The sequence below is a fragment of the Orcinus orca genome, chromosome 18 (genome assembly GCF_937001465.1).
Source record: "Orcinus orca chromosome 18, mOrcOrc1.1, whole genome shotgun sequence".
NCBI classification, from domain to species: Eukaryota; Metazoa; Chordata; class Mammalia; order Artiodactyla; family Delphinidae; genus Orcinus; species Orcinus orca.
This window is the reverse complement of record NC_064576.1, coordinates 12,116,010-12,138,935: the sequence shown is the minus strand read 5'-3', so window position 1 is coordinate 12,138,935 and position 22,926 is coordinate 12,116,010. Positions and strand designations below refer to the sequence as shown.

Here is a 22,926-nt window from a genome sequence, read left to right as displayed (position 1 = left end):
CCACCCGGCGCGCTGACAGCGCCGGACGCGGCTTCCGGACCTCCGGGTGCAATCTCGGCCCCTGCGACCGACCGCGGACCGGGGAGGTGGCCTTTGGCGCCGCTGCCACCGCGCTGCCGGGTGCCCCTCCGCTCGCCCACGCTGGCGCGAGGACCCCGGTGGGTGACAAAGAGGAACACGCCCTCTGCCTAAGTTAGATTTTGTCTCTCTTTGCCGCCAACCTTTATGAAGAGCAAAGTTTTTTTTTTTTCTTCCTTTTTTTTTTTTTTTTTTTAAGCAAAGGACAGAGATTTTTGTGGTGAGCATTTCCAAACAACAACTTCTGATTGTGGTTTTACGATTTAAGTTCCGGAAACTTTAGCTGTGTGATCCTGCTAGACCTTTGAGAGTGTGTGCGTCTGTGTGTGTGTGTGTGTGTGTGTGTGTGTGTGTGTGTGTGTGTTTTGTTTGAGGGGAAAAAAATGAGTTCCCCGTAATCAGTCTGGATGTCGTTTATGGCAGTTGGAGCCCAGCTGGAGTCTGTGCAGGATCCCCCAGAAACGAGGGAGGTGAGGCGCACAAAGAAACGAGGACCCCGGTATCAGATCAGCCCCTTGAGATGTGGAGAGATTGCCTTTCATCTGGAATAGTTTAGCCGGCTCAGCCTGTCTCCGATTCTTCTGGAGGACCATGGTGGCCTCTGGCTGTTTCATTTTATTATTGTTGTTGACGTCTTTCTTGTTAGTTTCCCAGGTTTGACTTGCTCAGCCCCGCCCTCCCCTGTTTCACGGTTCCCCCTTAGCCATGGTTTTTGGGGACCCCCATCTCCCCCACCCAGCAGGCAGGGTCTTCAGCAGAGCCAAACCCCAGCCTAGCAGTGGGTTAGGTTCACTGCGCTTTGCTTGTGGTGACTTGGCCAAGCCCATTCCAGAACATCTTCCAGCATTGTCTTGCTTTTCTTATTCAGTCTAAACAGGACAGAAAGGAGGAAAAAAGGCCTTTTTGGCCCTGAGAGCTTTGGGACATTTGCCTTAAAAATTGTCCTCATTGTTGCCATCAGGCAGGCCCTTCTGAAGTCTCCTGCGTTTGGTTTCTTCCCACATTCCACAGCCTTCCGGCCCGGGTTTGCCTTCAGCCTTTCCTGGGGGTTGGTTGGTCTTCTGGGTTTGACAGTTTCTGATGCTCTTCGTGTGGGTTCAGCGTCCACATGGCTCACTTTATATTCCTGCAGCATCGTTCTGCAGCAAGGCACCAATATTGGAGTTACTCCAAGCACAATGAAACGTTTGTGTTTTTAGAATGTCTGGCTAATAGAGCTGCTTCTGGGAAAAATGAAGAGACACATTATTGGCCAGTGGCTGGCTTACTGGGCGAGGTGTTGGTGGAAATAGTGAGCTGCTAGCCCAGGGCTTCCCAGAATCTCTTCTTTCTTCTTTGTGGACGAGAAACTTGAAATACTTGGTGATGATATAGCTGTGCTCCATAGGGTCACAGATTCGGTAGCATGCCCCCTGTGAGTTGGGGTGTGGTTTTTCATTTAAGGTGTTTTTCCCCTGTGGGAATCCTGAAGGTAGGTTTATAACGTCCCTTTTCACATAGTTAGTCTTCTTCTGGAATTTTATACAGGGATTGAATTCCTTAGGTCTTAATAGAATACTAATGGTGCTCTGCGGGCCAAATTTACCAAAAGGAGATTTAAAAATCTATCCTAGATAATTTTCTTCTGGTATGTTGCAGTTATGCCATAATTATCTTAAGACCATGAGGAACCTGGGTGAATATTTTTGTTTTGCTTTTTATTTAAGAAACTGTCCAAGGAAATGGTTTTAAGAAGATAAGAATTGAATATAGTATTGAAAGGGTTAGTTTTTTTTTTAAAGTGGGATTCGTCCTCTAATATTCATTGAGCTCTAATATTCATAGAAGAGTTTAATTCATTTGGAAAATGATATGTATTTATAAGGAGGGTGCCTGTGATAGACATCAGAAAAGAAAACCTTCTTCCATCCTTGAGGAGGTTAGGGAATGCTGGAGAAGACACAGGAGCCCAGTTTTTGCATACTGAACAGTTTAGGAAAGATGGCATTATGGCTTTCCTAGAGGATGAGGAAAGTTGTATGGATTTGTAGGTACTTGGCTAGAGCTTTGACAGCAAAAGCTTTAGTAACTGGCCTTGCTTGTTTCAGAGACCTGCCTAGTGAAATGCACTTTCCCCTTGAACTGAAGATGCTACAGACAAGAGAAGGGCTCTTATAATCCCCAAATACAGTCACTCAAGTCCTTTCTACTTTGGGTGCACAGGTATTCCAAGTGTTGCTTACCGTTGCCTGGGAGGGGAGAGGGTGGGCTCTTAAAGGTTCCTGGGGCTGCACCTCTCGTATTATTTGGTACTTTTGATTGAAAGGAGGGCTCTCCAAGCCTGACTATTGAATGGGAAGCGGTGGATCAACTTTTAAAAAAAATTTTCCTTGCTTTTTAGTGGTTAGAGTTTCTGCTGTGGCCTCACTTCATCATAGGCCCCTCACCCTCTGTTTCCGCCAGGTTACTGCCTTAAGCACTTCCACATGTCTGGGAAGAGCAGAGCCCAACGGTTTCCATTCAAAATTATTTGAAGTACTGATTTCACCAGTCCTTTTATGCCAAATGCTGCCTTTGTTTTTAATCAAGAAGCCCCCAGAAACTGTTTATATTGAAGTGGAGAAACTGGCTTTTTATAGGCTGCCCTCCTCCTGGTTTAAGTCAGTTAAAAATGTTTTGCCAAGTGGATACTTTGAGCAGAAGTGGACAGTTGGTACGTATTAAATGTGGGTGCTCTCAGCCTTTGATACTTGTGAAATAAACCAGGGACTATCAGGTACAATGTGCCTTCCCATGCTCAGTGCTGCCTATGAACTCAGGCAGTTTTCTTATTTAATGTGAGATGGGAATCAGACGGCAAGATGGGCAGTTTAATATGGGAATTCATCATTTACACTGAATTAACTTCATGTGTAAAATGGTCATATTTGTGCATACATTTTCAAACAGAAGGGCCTCAGGCCAAACTGGATTACCTTTAACTCTCTATTATGTAATATTCCTCACCAAAGAGTAACTCCACTGTATGTGTAGGCTTTGGCCTTTTCATAAAGGTATCTTAGAAGACTCATAAATCCAGTATTATATGACTTTCATTTTTTGTTCTCATAATATTAATTCAGGATCTAGTCTAGTGCCTGGCACATAGCAAACCCTTTCTAAATGTTTGTTGAGTGAATAAGTAAACCTAATTTTCATGTCCTTTCAAGTTACTCTTTAAGGTTTTTAAGGGAAATTTGATATCAGCCCTGACAAGTTGTTGTTCTGGGAATTGGAAAATTTGGTATTTGATTTCATTTCTGTTTTGTTCTAATTTAACAATTTAAGCTAACCTTTAAATTTGGGTATTGTAAAAATATACAGGCTCATTTAAAAAAAATCAAACAATAAATGCATGAAGAAGAAAGTAAAACCTACCTGAAAAAATTGGCTTCTGGGATAACTTTCCCTTTCCTTCTTAGAGATATATTTTTTAGAAGTTCCATTAGTGAGCATCTCTTGGGGGTAACCTCAGTTTTTGTGTGCCTTTAAATTTGTTCCGGAATGATAAACTACCTGGGTGCGCAATTCTGGATTGTTGATCCTGTATTCATCAACTCTCTTTTGGTTCCATTGTTGTGGTTGCAGTGTCCACTGTCAGGCTAACTGTTATTTGTAAATTGTCTGTCTTTTCTCTCTGGCTGCTTTTAAGATCCTTTGGAGTGCTGCAGTTTCACTAGGTCTAGATGTAATTTCTCCTTTACTTTTATTCCCCTCTCTCCGCCTCCATCTGCTTCTTTTCCCTCCTCCCTCCCCCTTCCTCCATCATCTTATCAGTGTGTTCCTCTCTGTTGCCCTGTAGTATTTCAGTGTCTGGATGTGCTACAATTTGTTGATCTGGTCACCCTTGGCCACTCTGGCTGTTTCCAGTTTGGGCTGTTCTGAATAAGGCTGCTGTGAACATTTGTGAACAAGTCTTTGTGCGGAGATCTGTTTTCCTTTTTATTGCTCGGTCTTATGATAAGTGTATGTTTATGAGAAACTGCCATCTGTTTTTCCAAAGTGTTTGTACCATTTTACATCCTCGCCAATGACGTATGAGTGTTCCACGTACTGTAATCCTCATGAACACTTGAAATTATCCATCTTTTTCATTGTAGCCGTTCTGGTAGATGTGTAGTGGTATCTCCTTGTGGTTTAATTTTATATTTCCCTGAAAGGGAAATGATAAGTTTTCCTGTGCTTTTTGGCCATTTGTCTATCTTCCTTTGTGCCGTGTCCATTAACACTTCGTTCTTTTTCATTGATTTTTGTCTGATTGTTTTATATAGCTTTTGAGTATAATTGACATACAATAAACTGCATATACTTAGTGTCATCTTATTTTACAATTATAGGAGTTCTGTGTATATTCTATATACAAGTTCATTGTTAGATCTATGTATCAGGAATATTTTTACCAGTCTATTTTTTAATCTTTTCCTCTTTTAGTGGTATCTTTTGAAGAGCAGAAGTTATTAGGGAAACATTGTACATGGTCTACTTATTGAACTTATTAAAGGTCAGGGGATTTTTTCAACTTTGGAAAAATAGCATTTTTGTGTGTAAGACATAGACTAATATTGCTGTGTTCAAGAGGTCGGACTCCATTTACTTCATGGGGATGGAGCAGTTCTATTCTTTCCTAACTAAAACTGAGTTGAAAAGACATGAAAATGAAAAAAACAAAAAAACCCTGCTTATTTTGAAAATCTGGGGAAACAAGGTGTTTCAGGTTATGATCAAATAGATTTCTGAAATTCAGAATTGAATTGTTTGTTCTTTTAGCACACAGAAAGATTGTGGAAAATAAATATTTTTGAAATCAATACAAAAAATGGAGCCCTGGGTAAAAGCAAGATGTAGCATTCTAAAAAGAGGTTGGAATGGCATACGTAGGTGCTTGTAAAAGGAGCTGAGTTTCCTTATTTTGGCATGAATTATATAGTGTTATTTATGTACTCTCCTCATTTTCTGAACCAGATAACAAGCATTGTTGTCAGGTCAGAAAGTATGTTTTCCTGATTTTTTTTTCTCCTGCCCATAGAAGGTACATAAATATTGCTTGACTTGAATTAAAATTTCTGTAATGACTGCAACAGAAACAGACTCAAAGAAATAGAGAACAGCCTGTGGTTGCCAAGGGGGAGGAGGGTGGGGAAAGGATGGATTGGGAGTTTGAGATGATTAGCAGATGCAAACTATTTTATGTAGGACAGGTAAACAACAAGGGCCTACTGCAGAGCACAGGGAGCTATATTCAATATCCCGTGATAATCCAGAATGGAAAAGAAAAATAAATAAATAAATAAAATTAAAAAATGTGTATAAGGAAAACCCCATGACATTTTAGAATACGGAAGTTAGAGATTGGGATCAAAGGTAACAGGAGTTGGGAGTTATAGGTGTTAAAATGTGATGTTGGGCAAGTTATTGGTGCTCTTTTTCTAAAACATCAAGGAAACTTCAAGAGTGCATTTATTTTCCAGTGACAGAATCTTTGACTAATAGCCGTGAAAGTCATCAAACAATTAGTTGCCTCAAGGAATAATAAGAAGGGAGGGGCTCCCGGTTTGATGCCTCAGCTCACAGCGTCACCCAGGTTCTTTCTGTCCTTGCACCCTGCCATCCCAGCTTGTTGCTTTCTGTACTCTGGCTTGTTGCCTAGTGGTTAATTAGGCTGCTGTGGCCTGATTAGCTGTTACCGCGAAGGGCTGCTGCAGTTCCATGCTTTTTACTCTTACACATTCGGTGTCGTCGGGCCAATAATGGCACAGCCTTCTTCACGCTCCCTTTGTCCTTAAGCAAAGTGCTTCTCAGAAGCCTCCAACATTTGTTGGTCTTTGAAGAAGGGTCTGGGGAATATTTCTGTGCTTTGAAAGAGAGACCCAAGGGCTGGACTGAATGTGATGCCTGGAACCACAGCAGCCGAAATTGTGGCTAGCCTTGGGATGAAGGCAAGAGGATGATGGGCTGAAAGATGGAAGCAGAGTTCTGTGATCTTCCTGCACCTGGAGCTTCCTACACTAAATAATAGCTAATTTTGTATACCAAATAACGCAGACCTGGACTTAGTGTAATAAGCCATAAGTTTACCCACTTTCTAATTGTCATCCAAAGCATCTTGACTGATATATTAATGGAAGACTTTATCTTTCTTTTTAAAAAATATTTTGTCTTTTTTTGTTTTTTAAATTAAGTATAGTTGACTTACAATGTTAGTTTCAGGCGTACAACATAGTGATTTGACATTTTTATAGATTATGCACCATACAAAGGTTATTTCAGTATTAATGACTATATTCCCAGTGCTATACATTACATCCCTGGGACTTACTTATTATATAACAGGTCGTTTGTGCCTCTTAATCCCCTTCGCCCATTTTGCCCATCGCCCCACCCTCCTCCCCTTTGGCAGCCACTAGTTTGCTCTCTGGATCTGTGAATCTGTTTCTGTTTGGTTGTATTTATTCATTTGTTTTTTAGATTCCACATATAAGTGAAAATACAGTATTTATCTTTCTCTGTCTGACCTATTTCACTTAGCATAATCCCCTCCAGGTCCATCCATGTTGTCACAGATGGCAAGATTTCATTCTTTTTTATGGCTGAGTAATATCCCATCGTGTATATATACTACATTTTCTTTATATATTCATCTGTCAGTGGACATTTAGGTTGTTTCCATGTCTTGGCTATTGTGAATAATGCTGCAATGAACATAGGGGTGTGTGTATCTTTTTGAATTAGTGTTTTTGTTTTCTTTAAATACCCAGGAGTGAAATGCTGGATTGTATGATAGTTCTAGTTTTAATTTTTTTTTTTTTTTTTTGCTGTACACGGGCCTCTCACTGTTGTGGCCTCTCCCGCTGTGGAGCACAGGCTCTGGACGCACAGGCTCAGCGGCCATGGCTCACGGGACTAGCTGCTCCGCGGCATGTGGGATCTTCCCAGACCGGGGCACGAACCCGTGTCCCCTGCATCGGCAGGCGGACTCTCAACCACTGTGCCACCAGGGAAGCCCTAGATTTAATTTTTTGAGGAGCCTCCATGCTGTTTTCCGTAGCGTCTGCACCAATTTACCTTCCCACCAACAGTGCTGGACGGTTCCTTTTCTCCACACCCTCTCCAACGCTTGTTATTTCTTGTCTTTTTGATGATAGCCGTTCTGACAGGTTGGAAGATTTGATCTTTCATCTGCCATTTAACATTATCTATGAGAAAGAGTTTATTACTGTTAATTATATGGAAAGTGGCTTAGTGATCACGTCAAGTCACTGTGAGAGATGAACTTTTTTAAGGACTTTACGTATCTGATAATGTGTGCCAGTCTTGTCACTAAGTCTGCATGATTTTCACCTTTTCCTCTTACGATGGCCTTGCAGGACATCTGCTTAGCATTGACCATTTGGAGTTTGGATAACAAGACGTACTTGATGGGAATATTTCATTTCTTTAAGGAAAAAATGATGGCAGTGCCTACCATTTCTGTCAACCTAGAATGGCGTTTATCTGCATGTTTAATATTGCTCAGGAGATTTTTGAGGCCATTATTTATTTATTTTAAAAATAAATTTATTTATTTAGTTTTGGCTGCATTGGGTCTTTGTTGCTGCACACGGGCTTTCTCTACTTGCGGCGAGCAGGGGCTACTCTTCGTTATGGTGCACGGGCATCTCATTGTGGTGGCTTCTCTTGTGGAGCACGGGCTCTAAGCACGTGGGCTTCAGTAGTTGTGGCTCACAGGCTTAGTTGCTCTGCGGCATGTGGGATAGTCCCAGACCAGGGCTTGAACCTGTGTCCCCTGCATTGGCAGGTGGATTCTTAACCACTGCGCCACCAGCGAAGTCCCTGTGAGGCCATTATTAATCAGAGATTAATATCTTCCTTTATAATCTTGCCGGATCTTTTGGTTGTCTGGCATGAAATCTTACTGGGGGCCAATGTTATTAGTAGAGTGAACTGCTTGGAAATGTCAGGATTTGGGTAAACTAAAGATTTACCGCGTTGGAAAATTAGACACAGATATTTGTGAGCCTGTAAAGAAAAGTTGAATGATTTTATAATAACTGTAATCCAAGCAAATGAATTGAACGGAAAATATCCTGGTGAACAACTTGTAGAATATAGAGCCACAATATTCCTATCTATTTTTATTTAATTGATATGACTTTAAAAAAGAAATCTGGTCCTTCCCCCACCTCTTACTATCAAGATGGTCAACTGACCAGGGTAACTTGCATATTCACTGCTGTTTTATTTTCACTTTATGCAAGGACTTACCAATTCAACAGATATTTATTGAACAGCTGTGTTGAATTACTAGTTACCATTGGTGCCACAAAAACAGGGTGCAGTTCCCTGCTCTCAGAGTGTAGCATCCAGACCAGATTGGAGAATTATCTAGATAATTACAATATAAGGTGGTATATGACCAGAGCTTTGCAAAAGGTACTGTAATCGTGGAAGTGTTCAGGATAGTAAGACATTGGATTCTGGTTGGAAGTTGCATTTAAGTTGAGCTTTCAATAAAGAAGTGTGTTTTGTTTGTTAGCTTGTTTATTTTAGTGTTCCCTTTGTAGTCTCTTTATTATAGCAGGATTAGAAAAGTATTCACTTATAAAACAGAAAGTAGAAATCCCTTGCAATCCTGCTGGTCAAAATTTATGAAGATTAAGATTTGATTTATTTCCATTTGACTTTTGACATATTCGATATATTCCCAGTATTTTTCTCTTTACATGCAAACATACATTTTTTAAAAATTGGGAGAATGATGCATGTATAATTAGAAGTCACTTTCCCCCCATAACATTGTCTGAGTGTTTTCCATACTGAGTTTTCTTTGAAATGAAAATGTTCAGTGACTGTATAATATCCCCCGTGTAGTTCTACATAATGAACCTAACGTTGCCCTTTATCGGTCATTTCTTCTGCTTGCAGTATTTGGCTGCAGTGACAATCTGTACATAAATCTGTGGAAAAGAGGGTCTCTTGTTGCAAGGGACAGACACCCACCTTGAGTCATAGGAAGCAGAATAGGGGAATTTCGTAGCTCTCAATTCCAACCTCAGAAAGGGCAGAGGTGGGTCATCTCAGGAAGGGAGACCTGGGTCCAAAGGCTCCAGCCACCTGTGGGGTTGCCCTCACAATGCCCTGCTTTTTCGCTAGCGATTGGCTTCATTTTCCTGGTTCTCTCCACTGCCTTCGGGACAGTTTGCTGGTGATGGTGGCGCTGTCCTGCATGTTGCAGGAAGGACAGCATCCACGGCCCCGCCTTGAAAATCAAGCGGTCCTTCAGTCATGCTGACAGCGTCACACGTGTTCCATTCCCGGGATAAAGCATTCATGCCGCTCCTGCTGTGATCGAGAATCACCTAGCTGGAGTTTGAACCCCCATCTCCACCCCTCCAGGGAAAGACTGCTGTTTAGCCCAGATGAAGGGCCCCTCTTGTGATGGGTGTGTGTGTGGGTGGGGGGGGTGTACAAGGATGGGGTGAGGGTGGGGAACAGCAGCCTTTATGGGTAGGATTGACAGGCAAAAATAAGGGGAAAAAACTTCCTGGGAGAGGGATCAGAAGGGAAGGAAGGGCAGAGATAGGAAGGAAAGGCCCCGGTCCACCACCATCCAGGGCTGTGCTGAAGCTTGCGGGTCCCCATCACGTAAAGGTTGATGTCTGAGCCCCGAGAGCAGCAGTTCTAACCTAATGTTCCCTTGTGAGGGGCGTCATAGTGATTTGTCCCTGTTTAGACATTATCCCCAAACAACCTTCCTCTCGCTTGTATTCAGACACACCTTCTGGAATGGGAGGAAAGGGGTAGAAATCGATCAAGCTTGCCCGGTGTGAGTTTACAGCAAAACTGTTCCCTGCAGAAGCCCACCAGGTAGGCTGGGATGGGAGGTGTGCCTGTGTGTTACTTTCTCGTCACTTGTGACGACTCCTTACGTGCCCCCTTTCTCTGTTGTTGGTCAGAAGCACTTAGTGAGCAAAGGTGTTAGTTCGTGGCAGCCCTAATCAGTCCCCAGCAAACAGGGCTGTTTCAGGACAACCGTATGCTGAGAGGGAAGATGCCCATTTGTGACACAGCCACGCCACGCCCATTTTTCACATTCCCAGTCAAAGCAACGTCTGTGTCTCAGCTCCGTTGGCTCACCTTTTGAGGTAATCCACAGAAGCGTTGGGGAAGCTGACTGATGCATAACTGGTTTTATACATAGAGTATCTCACATCGTTAGTTATTTACTCTCCCATGTATGAATTTTGCCTTTTTCCCCAGAGTTAGTTTCTGGAGGTCAGGGGCCATGTCTCAAACTTCTATTGTATCTTCTAGGTTCTTAGAAAAGAGCCTTCCTTTGATGGATTAATGAAAATCTTATCATAGGATCTTAGGCAGCTAGAAGGTCACAACTCATTAGATTCTCAATAACTCTTCACAAGCTGGAAAGAATAAAAGTGATCTATCTCACTTTAAACAAAGATCTGTCAAGCGCCTTTTATCCGGAGGGCACGGTTCTTGAGATTCACGTCGGTGAACAAAACAGGCCGAAAAATCCTCGTCTTCAAGGGGACCATATATTTTTCAGAGTCCAAACTGAGACATTTTTGACCCTGAAGGGTGCCAACTCCACGGGCTGCCGGAACAAGAGGCGTCTAAGTGGGTGGTCACCCTCGTGCTCAGAGAGTGGCCCAAAGTGGGGGGCTGATTTTTCCCAGAGACCGTCAGACTGCCTTTGGGACAGTCTGGGGACAGACACAGTTAATCTCCTGCGACTTCAGGGATGAGCCCCAACATTTACTCACCTGGCACATGTTTACTGAGAACCTGTGAGGTTGTGTCAATGTTCTCCTAAAAGATTGTTTGCTCCCGGGCAAGACTCTTCATAGGGACATGCAAGTGGGAGATGTGTCCTCACCTGTCGAGGAAGATAATGAATGGCATTGCTCGAGAGATGGTGGACTCCTGAGAGACACATCACAGATTCCAAGTAACTTGCATGCAGGTGTCCTTTTGATCAGCGTTTTTTTTAGATTTGGAAATCAACAGGGCTCTAGGCCCTGAAGGTGATTTAACAGATATATTTCTTTTTAAGGGAAAAAGGAATTGAAAATGTTTTGGAAGGAAAGCATAGGTGCATTAATAATAATAAAAAAATGATATACAGTAAAAGTGACTCTTTCCCCCCCGTGTACTGTGCTGTGAGTTTTACCACGTGTACTGATTTGTATGATCAACACCACAATCAAGAGATGGAACATTTTCAGCAGCTCAGAGAATTCTCGTTTGTTGTTTCTGTGTGTCACCCTCCTCTGTCCCCTGCCCCAGCCCCTGTTAACCGCTGACCTTTGCTCTGTCACTGTTTGTTCTTCTCCAGAAGGTCTCGTAAGTGGAATCGCGGCGCGTGGAGCCTTTCGAGACTGGCTTCTTTCACTCGCACAGATGTCTCTGAGATTCTTCTAAGTTGTCGTGACCATCATTCTTTCCCTTCTGTGGCTGAGTTGTATTGCATTGTGTGGATGTACCACAGTTTGTGTGGCCATTCAGTTGTTGAAGGACATTAGGGTTGTTTCCAGTTGGGGGCCGTTGTGAATAGAATGGCTATGAACGTACAGCTGGTAGAAACTGTCACGCGCAGGTTTTGATGTGGGCGTGATTTCTCAGGGGCAGAGATCCAGAAGTGGGGTCTTCACCAGCACCAGCACAAACTCAGCACTTGATGTTGTCAACACTTTTTATTGTAGCCATTTTAATAGGTCTTTAGTGCTGTGTCAGCAGGGCTGTTTATTTATTTATTTATTTTGAAATATGCTAAGAAAACACCTGTACAAGGGGCTTATCCAAAGATAGGACTGAATCATTTCCTGGACTACCTAGCAGAGGCTTCATGAACTCTGTTAGCTGCCCGTTTTTTGAAGGGGTAGATCAAAAAGAACAATTGTGTATATAAAGTCTGTAACAATGCCAGCAAGACATAGATGTAAATAACATGTCCTGTAGATACTTGTCTCAGAGACCTGATAGGGTGTATAGGTTTGATGTCAGTATCTTGTTAATTCTCTATATGAATATACAGTGAAAGTGATTAAGAGATAAAATTACAGAAGCAGCTGAAAGTATAGACAGTATAGTATAGACGTGGAGGAAAGAACACAGGCTTCAGGACATGTACTAGTTGTCTATTGCTGTGTGACAGATTCCTCCCAAATTGAGTGACTTATGTCAATAGTAAACATTGTCTTTCACAGCTTCTCTCCGACGGGACTCTGGGAGTGGCTTAGAAGGGCAGCTCTGACTTGGATATTTGTAGTAAAGATGTCAGCTGGGCTGGTAGGATCTGTTTCCAAGGAAGCCCTTAGGCTCCTCGGGCAGGCTGCTTGAATGTCCTCACAACATGGCAGCTAGATTCTCCCAGAGTGAGTAATTTATGAGGAGACCAAGATGGAAACGGTCATGATCTAGGCTGTGAAGTCCTACTGTGTCACTTCCAGATTCTGGGTCACACAGGCCAGTCCTGATTCAGTGGGAGGTGACTACCCAAAAGCGTGGATGCCAGGCGGCAAGGACCGCTGGGAACCATCTTGGAAGCTGGCTACCACAGGACTTGAGGGACCTGTGTTCAAATCCCCGCCGGCCACTCAAAAGCTGTGTGGCCTAGAGCAAGGCATGTCATTTCTGAATCCTACTTTCCTCTCTTGTTTTAAAAATGGAGGTAATAATACCTACTGAATAATAATTACTGAGATACAAACCATGGATTCTAAATAAATTGCTTGTCAAAGGCTTGGTGGTCAGCATTCGTTAAGATTTGGAATTTTGGAAATTTGGGATTTCTTTTGGGAATTGAAGATAATATCTAAAAAGGGATTGTCTGTCAGTTTGTAAAAGGCTCGTGACATGGCAGGTGTTATTTGTATTATTAAACCGTGAACTTTGAATCTTAACTGCAGAACCTGTCAACAAATAAACACATTAAGTAACGACATTCTTTTTAGCAAAGGTATTGGTCACAGGTCCATTCACTTTTAGATTCTGTGTATTTTTTTCTATATATGTTTCTATATAGATGTATTTTTTCTTCCTTTCTTGAAAGGGGAAAGCCAGTTATTGTGAATTAGCAAAGACCAAATTCCTCCTCTAATCTGGTTCTCAGGTCTTTACTTTTAATAATACCCCCCAAATAAGAAATATGTTGTTTGCGGTCTGCTGTATCGTGCTAGAGGAACTCAGAGAGACATTATGGATGAGTTTGGAGATGTCTGGAGAGCAGGTAAGAAGCATCAGCTCACTGCATCCTCTTTATAGAGTGTTTAGAAAATGCTTACTTGTAAAAGTAATTCTAAAATACATAAAGCAGCCCCGTTTGACTTTATCGGAACAGTCCAGAAAGCATTCCTTTTTGAAGTGATTGTGATGTGGGATAACGTAACTCTGCCTGTTTTGCTGTAACTGAGAAGAAGCATGGCTGAAAGAAATCGGGCGTCTTGGCCCCATTTTCTTTCCCCGCCTCCTCTATTTCACTCCTCCCCTTGGCATGCCGCTATCCCCCCCCCCACCCCCGTGCCGTTCCTTTATTTATTTATTTAATTTTTGGCTGCGTTGGGTCTTCGTTGCTGCGCGCGGGCTTTCTCTAGTCGCGGCGAGGGGTGGCTACTCTTCGTTGCGGTGCTTGGGCTTCTCATTGCGGTGGCTTCTCTTGTTGTGGAGCACGGGCTCTAGGCGCGCGAGCTTCAGTAGTTGTGGCTCGTCTCTAGAGCGCAGGCTCAGTAGTTGTGGCGCATGGGCTTAGTTGCTCCAGGGCTCTTCCGGACCAGGGCTCGATCCCTTGTCCCCTGCATTGGCAGGCGGATTCTTAACCACTGCGCCACCAGGGAAGTCCCTGTGCCATTCTTAATACAAACCACAGGAGCCCTCGTCCCTCACATCCCCCCATATGTACACCTGCCGCTTCCTCTGCTTGGTATGTGAGAGCTTTCCACCCAGTCCCTGCCCACTTCCTTCCAGAAGCTTTTCCGAAGGCTAAGATCTACTCTGGGGGGGTGCTGACATCGACGCTCTGTGTTTATACCTCTGTGTTTTTTCTCTTCCCCACTCCTTTTATTTATTGAGCACCAACTTGCATTGAGCACTTCTAAGTCCCAGGCTGAATTCTAAGGCTTTATGTGTACAAAGTCATTTGATCATCCCAACCATCCTAATTTTTATTTTATTTTTTTTTGCGGTACGCAGGCCTCTCACTGTTGTGGCCTCTCCCGTTGCGGAGCACAGGCTCTGGACGCACAGGCTCAGCAGCCATGGCTCACGGGCCCAGCCGCTCTGCGGCACGTGGGATCTTCCCGGACCGGGGCTCGAATCTGTGTCCCCTGCATCGGCAGGTGGACTCTCAACCACTGCGCCACCAGGGAAGCCCCCATCCTAATTTTTAGTCCACATTTTATATAAGAGGAAACTGTGGCACAAAGAGGTTAAATGACTTGCTGAAGGTCGCATAGTTTATTATTGGAGAAAGCTTTGGAAGTCTTTTCCCGTTTATTGCGAGCAACTTCTTCTGAAGTATTTTACACCTTCCACTTTCCTAGTGCCTGGTAAAGTGCCCAGAACATAGTAGGTACCCAGTAAATATTTGCTGAAGCTTAACTCTCTTAAGAGGCAAACTTTGTCTCAAATAATTTCTTTCCATTTCTTTGTAAAATGTAGTCACCCTTGACCTTCTACAGGATGATGAGGTTCTAAGGTTCTGAGCTTACTTCCAGTGTTCTTCATTCACCCTCTTTTTTCTGGGGGTAACTTACCTCTTTTGGGATTATACTCTTAATTTGTTACTTAAGAGATGACCGCATATGTTTAAAATTCTGTATAAGATGCATGTGTTTATATGCATTGAGAAAAGGGTGTTTTACCTGTGGTGTTCTTTGGATAGGAATAATGTGAGTGGTTTTTATTTTTTCCTTTGAACTTTTCTGTGTTTTGTAAATTTCCTACAATGAATTTTTATTGCTTTTATAATTAGCCAGCCATGTTATTTAACATGAGAAAAGTAAACTGTTTCTCAGAGGTGGAAGAAAAGAAAAACCTGTTCAGATTTTTTCCTGCAAAGCCTGGTCCCATATGTAAACAGTCATCTGAGACATACTTGGGCATCGCAAATCTTTCCCTGCTGTGTTATTGAAACCACCTACTTGAAGATCACTTTCTTCTTCCTAGTGTTTCCAAGGCACCTGACAGTAATATAGATGCTCGTGACACTTGGGTGAGAGATGGTGGTCTAGGGGAGATGGTTATCAAGAGGTATTTTTAAATTTCTGGGTTGGAAGTTCAAGGTTGCCTGGGGTCTGTGGTTCAGATCAGTGGAATGCCTTTGTTTTGGAGGTAGAATAATTCATAAACATGAACTCAGACTCTAGGTATCGTTTGAGAATAGTAAGTCCAAGGTAACATAAATAAATCCCAGAGTTGGCGTTATCAGGTCCAGAGTTGGTGGTGAGGCTCAAGGCCTGTGGCAGGGGAACAGTGGCTTCTCCCAGGCTGGTAGGTACATTAGCAAGGACTGCAGGGGATAAGAAATTGCCCTGGTGGTTTGATTCCTTTTATTTAAAAAAATGGCTGTGCTTTGCTGTAGGAGGACGGATCTGAGAAATGCAGAAGTTGTTTGTCTACTTGTCGTGCCATGCTGTTTGGGTACCACTTGCCTGTTTATCCTGAGGAGCTAACCAGGGTGGGCATCGTCCTAGTTTTTCATTCCCACTTGCTCTCTTCCCCCGGCATAATTCAGCGCTAGGAATGGCCCTCAGTTCTACCAGCTGAAGACACAATAAGAAAACCCTGTCTTCAGGGTGACGGTAGGGAAAACCCAATATCCCTCAAAACCCTTCCCCTGAAAGCGGCTTGAAAGTCTCCTGCATGGGCTAGAAGGACAAACAGCACATAGGAATCACGTCCGGCTTCTCCTTGGAGTCAGGATCCTGGCTGCCAGTTTTGTAGCAGGTACTATGCTAGACAGTGTGCTTGTACTTTGCACGTATGTTTATTTGGTCAGTTACTCAACGAGGAAGGTATTATCTCCATTTTACAGAAGAGGAAGCTGAGACTTAGATTATTGGGTAGCGTGCCCACGGTCACACAGCTAATCAGTGAAATCAGGCTTTCCTCAAATCCATGCTCTTCTTTGTGGCTCAGTTAGGGATGGTCTCCCAGCACAGCTGTACCCAAGCACGCCAGGCTAGGGCGGCGTGAGCTGGATCCTGCAAGTTCAGGATCAGACCCTGCCTTTATTTAAAAGTGTGTTATTTTGTTCATTGTGAACTTTAAAAAATTACTTTTGATTTTCAAAAAATTCGTTAAAAACGATTATCTTAGTAATTGTGTGTTTTGGCACCCCCTTCAATTTTGCATGCAAGGCCGGGGCCTCACTTACCTCACACAGGCCCCAGGCAGCGAGCAGTTCTGGAGACAGAATGCGGACAGTCTGATGAGCCCACAGAGGAGTTCATCTTCCTTTGCGGCGCTGTGATACTATTTTATTTTCCCTTTCAAGGCATTTTAGTCACCAGTCTCAAAGACCAGTCTAGGCCCCAACTTTGCAGATGTTCTTCTGTCTCTGCTGGACACAGTGGCTGGTACCAGAGGTCACTTACTGAAGCTCAGCTTTGAGAAACGGAAGCCCAGGCCTGATGAAAGCCCGTTAGGTTCGCGGAGGCTGATGTTTGGGGAGCTGGCGTGGGAAGGAGATCTGTTTTCAGATTGAAGCTACATAATAAAGGAGCTGTGCCATGAGGCTTTCCCCAGCGCCGATGCCAGCCTGGCAGGTGGATGCCGTAGCTCTGACGGCAGGGCCTGTGCGGGTCAGGGCTGTGAGCGGGCCAGCCCGATGCAGGGGGGTGGCTGCCTGCCTGTCCCTGGCGTGGCTTGCAGAATGGCTTAGGTGGCCTCCATGGATCACAGGCCTGGCCTAATGTATTTCACATGGGAATTGGCTGTGTTTCATGGAGTCTTTTTTTTCCCTCTTAATAAAACATTTAAAAATAACCTTGTTTCTCGTGCGTGTGCACGTGCCTTTTTTTATATTCCATGAGGAACTTATTTTACTGAAGTACAGTTGATTCACAATGTTGTGTTAATTTCTGCTGTACAGCTAAGTGATTCAGTTATACATATACATATATATATATATACATTCTTTTTCATATTCTTTTCCCGCTTGTCTTTTTTTAAGATTTTTTTTTTTTTTTTTTTTGCGGTACGTGGGCCTCTCACTGCTGTGGCCCTCTCCCGTTGTGGAGCACAGGCTCCGGACGCGCAGGCTCAGCGGCCATGGCCCACGGGCCCAGCCGCTCTGCTGCATGTGGGATCTTCCCGGACCGGGGCACGAACCCGCGTCCCCTGCATCGGCAGGCGGACTCTCAACCACTGCGCCATCAGGGAAGGCCCCGCTTGTCTTTTTTTAATTGCAGAAATAACAGGATCATGGTGGAAACTTTGAAAAGTGAAGAAAAGTAGTCTGGCAACGCACACACATGTACACACCCTCACACACAGATACGGTTCTCTTCTTCATATTGACCTTACATAGTTTTCTTTCCTTTCCTTAATTAAAAAAAAAAAACCAGCTTATTATTATTATTTTTTTTGTCTGTACGCGGGCCTCTCACTGCTGCGTCCTCTCCCGTTGTGGAGCACAGGCTCCGTACGCGCAGGCTCAGCGGCCATGGCTCACGGGCCCAGCCGCTCTGCGGCATGTGGGATCCTCCTGGACCAGGGCACGAACCCATGTCCCCTGCATCGGCAGGTGGACTCTCAACCACTGTGCCACCAGGGGAGCCCAAAACAGCTTATTTTGAGAGCAGTTTGAGGTCCACAGCAGAATGGAGTGGAAAGCACAGAGTTCCCGTATACCTACTGCTCGGCCCCTCCCCACTTCCCCCATTACCAGCATCAGGCATTTTCCTTAACTTTTAGATTTTTTTTCCTATGTTTAATTTTTTTCAACTTTATAATACATTGTACATATGTTTTGTGAATTTCTCCCCCCTAATGTTGCTTCAGTAGTCCTTAAATGAATGTGATTAAGGGCAAAGTTCTCATGAGGTCACTTCCTGTTGACCTTTCCTCAAAGGAATGCAGCTGAGCTCACAGTGGAGTGGGGGGGTGGACCCGATTGACCTGCCCTTTGAATATTCATCATGTGGAGATTTCCCAGACTGTCCTTAGAAGGATGTAGGGGCGATGAAGACTCACTGCTCCCGCCTCTCTTATCGCTGGATTTTTTTTCCTCATGGCATTTGTGGGAAGGGGTTTGGGATCTACTTTCTGTTAGAAGTGTGTAGCCTTCCTCGTGAGTTAGGAAATAGAACCGTAGCAGGAGTGTTTCCAGAACAGTCTTGACTGTTAAAGGAAACACCTAACTCTGAGGGATGCTTCTGGCAGTGAACGCTGCCGTGAGGCTTGCCTGCCTGCCAGCTTGGGGGTCGCAAAGTGGTGCAGGGTTTCCAGGGGAGGGCGTGGGTGAGAGCTGGGAACACGGCTGCCTTCTTCGTGGTGTGTGTTGGGAAAAAAGCCACCTTTCCCTTGTGTACCTGTAGACACTGGTTTATTTTGTTCACTTCTCTGCAACTACTGCCTAGCACAGGCTGTGGCCATTGTCAGCGGCCATTAAATCTTTGTCGAATGAAGGAAAATGAGACCCCCTTTGGGGCCTTCTTGGTAAAATGAGCTGAACCTCTCAAAACTGAGCCGACCTTCTCACCAGCTGTTTGGCCCCCATGGTCTGTGAAGGCCTTGAATTGAGAGTCACACGTTGATGGCAAATCTAAGTTGATTCGTCACCCTGCCCTCCAACACTGTCTACTTTCGAGAACCTGTCCCTTAGCTTCTGGACTTGCTTTCAGGCTCTCTCAGGCACAGGCCCGATTAGCCTCTTGAGAAGTTAGAGATTCTTAATGTTCTGTGAATGGCTGAGATACCTTGCAGCCTTGTCAGGAGCTTGACAACAAATGCCCATTTAGAGGAAAAAAGAACTTGTCTGGGGGCCGTGAGATCCTACATTAATGGCCTGTAAATTAAACCTAGCATGGCCTTTTCCAGTACTTCTGATTACCCCTCTTTAGCTGAATTCTGAGTAAATTACTGGATGGCTAGAGTCTATGAGTAATGCCGTTGGTACCAACTCCAGCACATAGTCTTACTTTTAGTGAACAATACGTATACCTAATCATATTTAAGACTGTGTGGGAGAGGAGGGAAAGAAAGGATGAGGAAACTGGCATATGGGTATTTTGCCTCTATTAATATTTGTTGATTGGCTGGCTGCCTTGGCCAATTTCTTTTTTGTAAATAAGTTCATTTGTATCATTTTTTTGAGGAGTGTCATTTGTCCTAACCATACAGAGGTTGGTTGAATATCTGGACTCTGTTTACCAGACACCCACTGGGCAGCATTACTGGGACTCCTGTTTTTGTGGAAAAGGACATTTTAATTTGAGACTGAAAGAGCCAGAAAGTCCGGGTTGCTCTTGGTGGGTTTATGCTGAAGTTTCTTGACTTTTCCTGACTGAATCTCTTGACTCTTTTGATTTTCGTCTGATTACACAACAGAGTGACACATCTGTGTCACCTTTTTTTTTCTGCGGTACGCGGGCCTCTCACTGCTGCGGCCTCTCCCGTTGTGGAGCACAGGCTCCGGACGCGCAGGCTCAGCGGCCATGGCTCACGGGCCCAGCCGCTCCGCGGCACGTGGGATCCTCCCGGACCGGGGCACGAACCCGCGTCCCCTGCATTGGCAGGCGGACTCTCAACCACTGCGCCGCCAGGGAAGCCGTGTGTCACCTTTATATGCACTTTTACCTACTGCTGTGAGTCCAGTGGAGGTGTCATTCATCTTTAGAGAGCTTAGGTTTTTGTTTAATATGAAACAAGCTCGTATTCTTAATTGTTTTAAGAATTACAGAGCATCCTTCACTGCTGTTGTTTTAGCTTTCTCCTCTGTCATCTGCTGTGCATTTTTGTATGAAAGGAAAGTCTCTTTGTCTTTCCGAAATAGAGCCAGTCTGGCAGGCCAAGAGGTTCAGCACTTAGAATTGTCCAAAGTGAATGATATGATTCTTTCTTTAATTCTATCATTCATCCTCAAAATACTATGAAGTTTAGTTTGATTTAAAAGTCTTCGTTTTGAATTTGAAAAAGAATAGATGTATGTATGTGTATAACTGAATCACTTTACACCTGAAGCTAACACAACATTGTAAATTAACTATATTTAATAAATAAAAGATGGTTAAAAAATAGACTCCAGAAAAGAATATAGTTGATTTACAATGTTGTGTTAGTTTCAGGTGTACAGCAGAGTGATTCAGATATATACATATGTATACTTTTTCAGATTCTTTTCCATTACAGGTTATCACAAGACATTGAATATAGTTCCCTGTGCTATACAGTAGGTTGTTGTTGGTTATCTATCTTGTATACATTAGTGTGTAAATGCTAATCCTGAACTCCTAATTTACTCCCTTCTCCCCCAACACTATCCCCTCTGGTAACGATAAGTTTGTTTTCTGCATCCGTAAGTCTATTTCTTTTTTGTAAATAAGTTCATTTATATCATTTTTTAAAGATTCCACATATAAGCGGTACCATATATTTGTCTTTCTCTGTCTGACTTACTTCATTTAGTATGACCATCTCTAGGTCCAACCATGTTGCTGCAAATGGCATTATTTCATTCTTTTTTATGGCTGAGTAATATTCCATTGTATATATGCACCACATCTGTATCCATTCATCTGTTGATGGACACTTAGGTGCTTCCATGTCTTGGCTGTTGTGAACAGTGCTGCTGTGAACATTGGGGCGCATGTTTGAGTCTATTTTTGAACTAGTTATTTGTCTTTTTAAAAATTGTACTGTAATTTGGCATATTATGCAGATATTAAAGGAAGTGAAACATTTTTTGGGAAGCAATATCAGTGCTTTAAGACAAATTGTAACACTTGGAGTGGGTATTGTGAGCATGTGGTCCACACGTGGACCAACAGGCTTTGGTTTTCAACCCCACTAATTCAGGGTTCACGGCAGCTTGAACTCTGTCAGACGGAAGTTTGTTTTAACACAATGCTGTGGGAACAAGGTTTGTTAAGCAAATAGTGAAAGTTACATGGGGAACATTTACTCTCTTTAAGAGAAGAGACTTTTCCAACACTTTGGAAAGAATCATTCATGATTCTTGCCCGTTAAACAAACCCGGTAGGTCCTTTATATGATAACCTTACATCATTTTAAAAAAACATATCATTCCAGAAATATTTTATGCATAGACATTTAACACAAATGGTGGCATGTACTAGATATTATATTGTATCTTGTTCACTTAAGACACCCTGAAGATTATTCTATATTAGTATATACTGATCTGCCTCATTCTTTTATTGGCATGTAACGTTCCATTTTATGGGGATACCTTTAATTATCTGTAAAGTTGTCTCTGTTGATAAGACATTTAGGTTGTTTCAAAAATTTTGCTGTTATAAACCATGCTGCAGTGAAGATCCTTGGAGTCTCTTTCTGAGTATATCTGAAATATAAATTCTAGAAGTGGGGTCTGTAGTCAAAGGGTATATTTGTTTTTAAGATAGATAGATACTGCCATATTGCCTCTTAAGAGTTCATTTGTTCTGCTAACACGTATATTGTGCTTACTTTGGGCTAAGAACTGTTTCAAGTGCTTTACAGATATTAACTTGTTTAATCCTCAGAACAGCTCTTAAAGGTACTCTGGTTATCACATCTTTACAGATGAGGAAACTGAGGTAATAGAGATGATGTAACCTGGCCAAGGGCCACATCCAGTAAGTGGTGAGCTAGGATTTGAACCCAGCAGTCTGGATCCAGAGGCCCCTCTTGATCAATCATTGTGTTTAACTGCCTGTTCCAGAGAGGAACCACAGTCATGTCCAGTGTTTTCACTTTTCCTAATCTGATTGATCAGTGAGATGTCAGGTTTTCTTAATTGTCATTTGCGTTTTTCTTACTGCTAGTTGAGGTTGGACACATTTTCAGATGTTGAGCCATTTGAATTTTTGTTTTGGTATCTGTCTACTACCTGTTCCTGTCCTTTGTCCATTTTTCTATTATTGACTTGAAACTATTTTTCTTATTGATATGTAGGAGTTCCTTTGCCTGTGGAGAAGATTAGCCCTGTGTCAAATGTGCTTTAAATGCTTTGTCTCACTTTGTACTTTGCTTTTTGGCTCTGTACTTTGTCACTCTTTGCCTTTATGGCATCTGGGGTCTAGGTCATGTTTAGAGAGAGCTTCCGCTGTCTGAGAGCATTTTTAAAAATCTCATAATTTCTTCTAGAACTTTATGGTTTATTTTTTTAAAAATTATGTCGGTTGAAATAACAATATGAGAGCCAACTTTTTTTCTAATAATATTTAGTGGTAATGAAGTGTAGCTATACAAGAATAAAAAACAATCTCCTAGTAAGTTAGTATTTGACTCATGCTGTGGTAGCAGGCTCTGCTGACTCTTGGTGGCCTAGTCATGTTGTTAGCATGTAACTCATGTTTATAGCATGGCTATTTCTCCTTTTTGGCCCAGTTTTCCCTTCCCTGGAGTTAATAATTATCTAGCTTTTCCTCCACTTCATTTTCCATATACTTACCTAATTCACTCCAAAATTCTCACCTCTGGTCTAAATCCCTTTCAGTATATTCAAATTCATCAGATGCTTGGATATTCCCTGTTTTTATCCCCAATCCTCAAGGGGATTTGTCTGGAGGTCTGAGCTACTCCAGTCTGGCCTGGGTTTCTCCCTGGTCCAGTCAGCATCCTGCCATCTCTGCCACGCTGACCCTGTGC

The 22,926-nt window shown here is 43.1% G+C and overlaps 1 protein-coding gene across 3 annotated transcripts in view; it reads left to right on the top strand.

Moving 5' to 3' along the window:
- FARP1 (FERM, ARH/RhoGEF and pleckstrin domain protein 1) overlaps positions 1-22,926 on the top strand; it is a 289,858-nt gene that overhangs the window by 484 nt on the left and 266,448 nt on the right. The gene's annotated exons all lie outside the window — the stretch shown is intronic.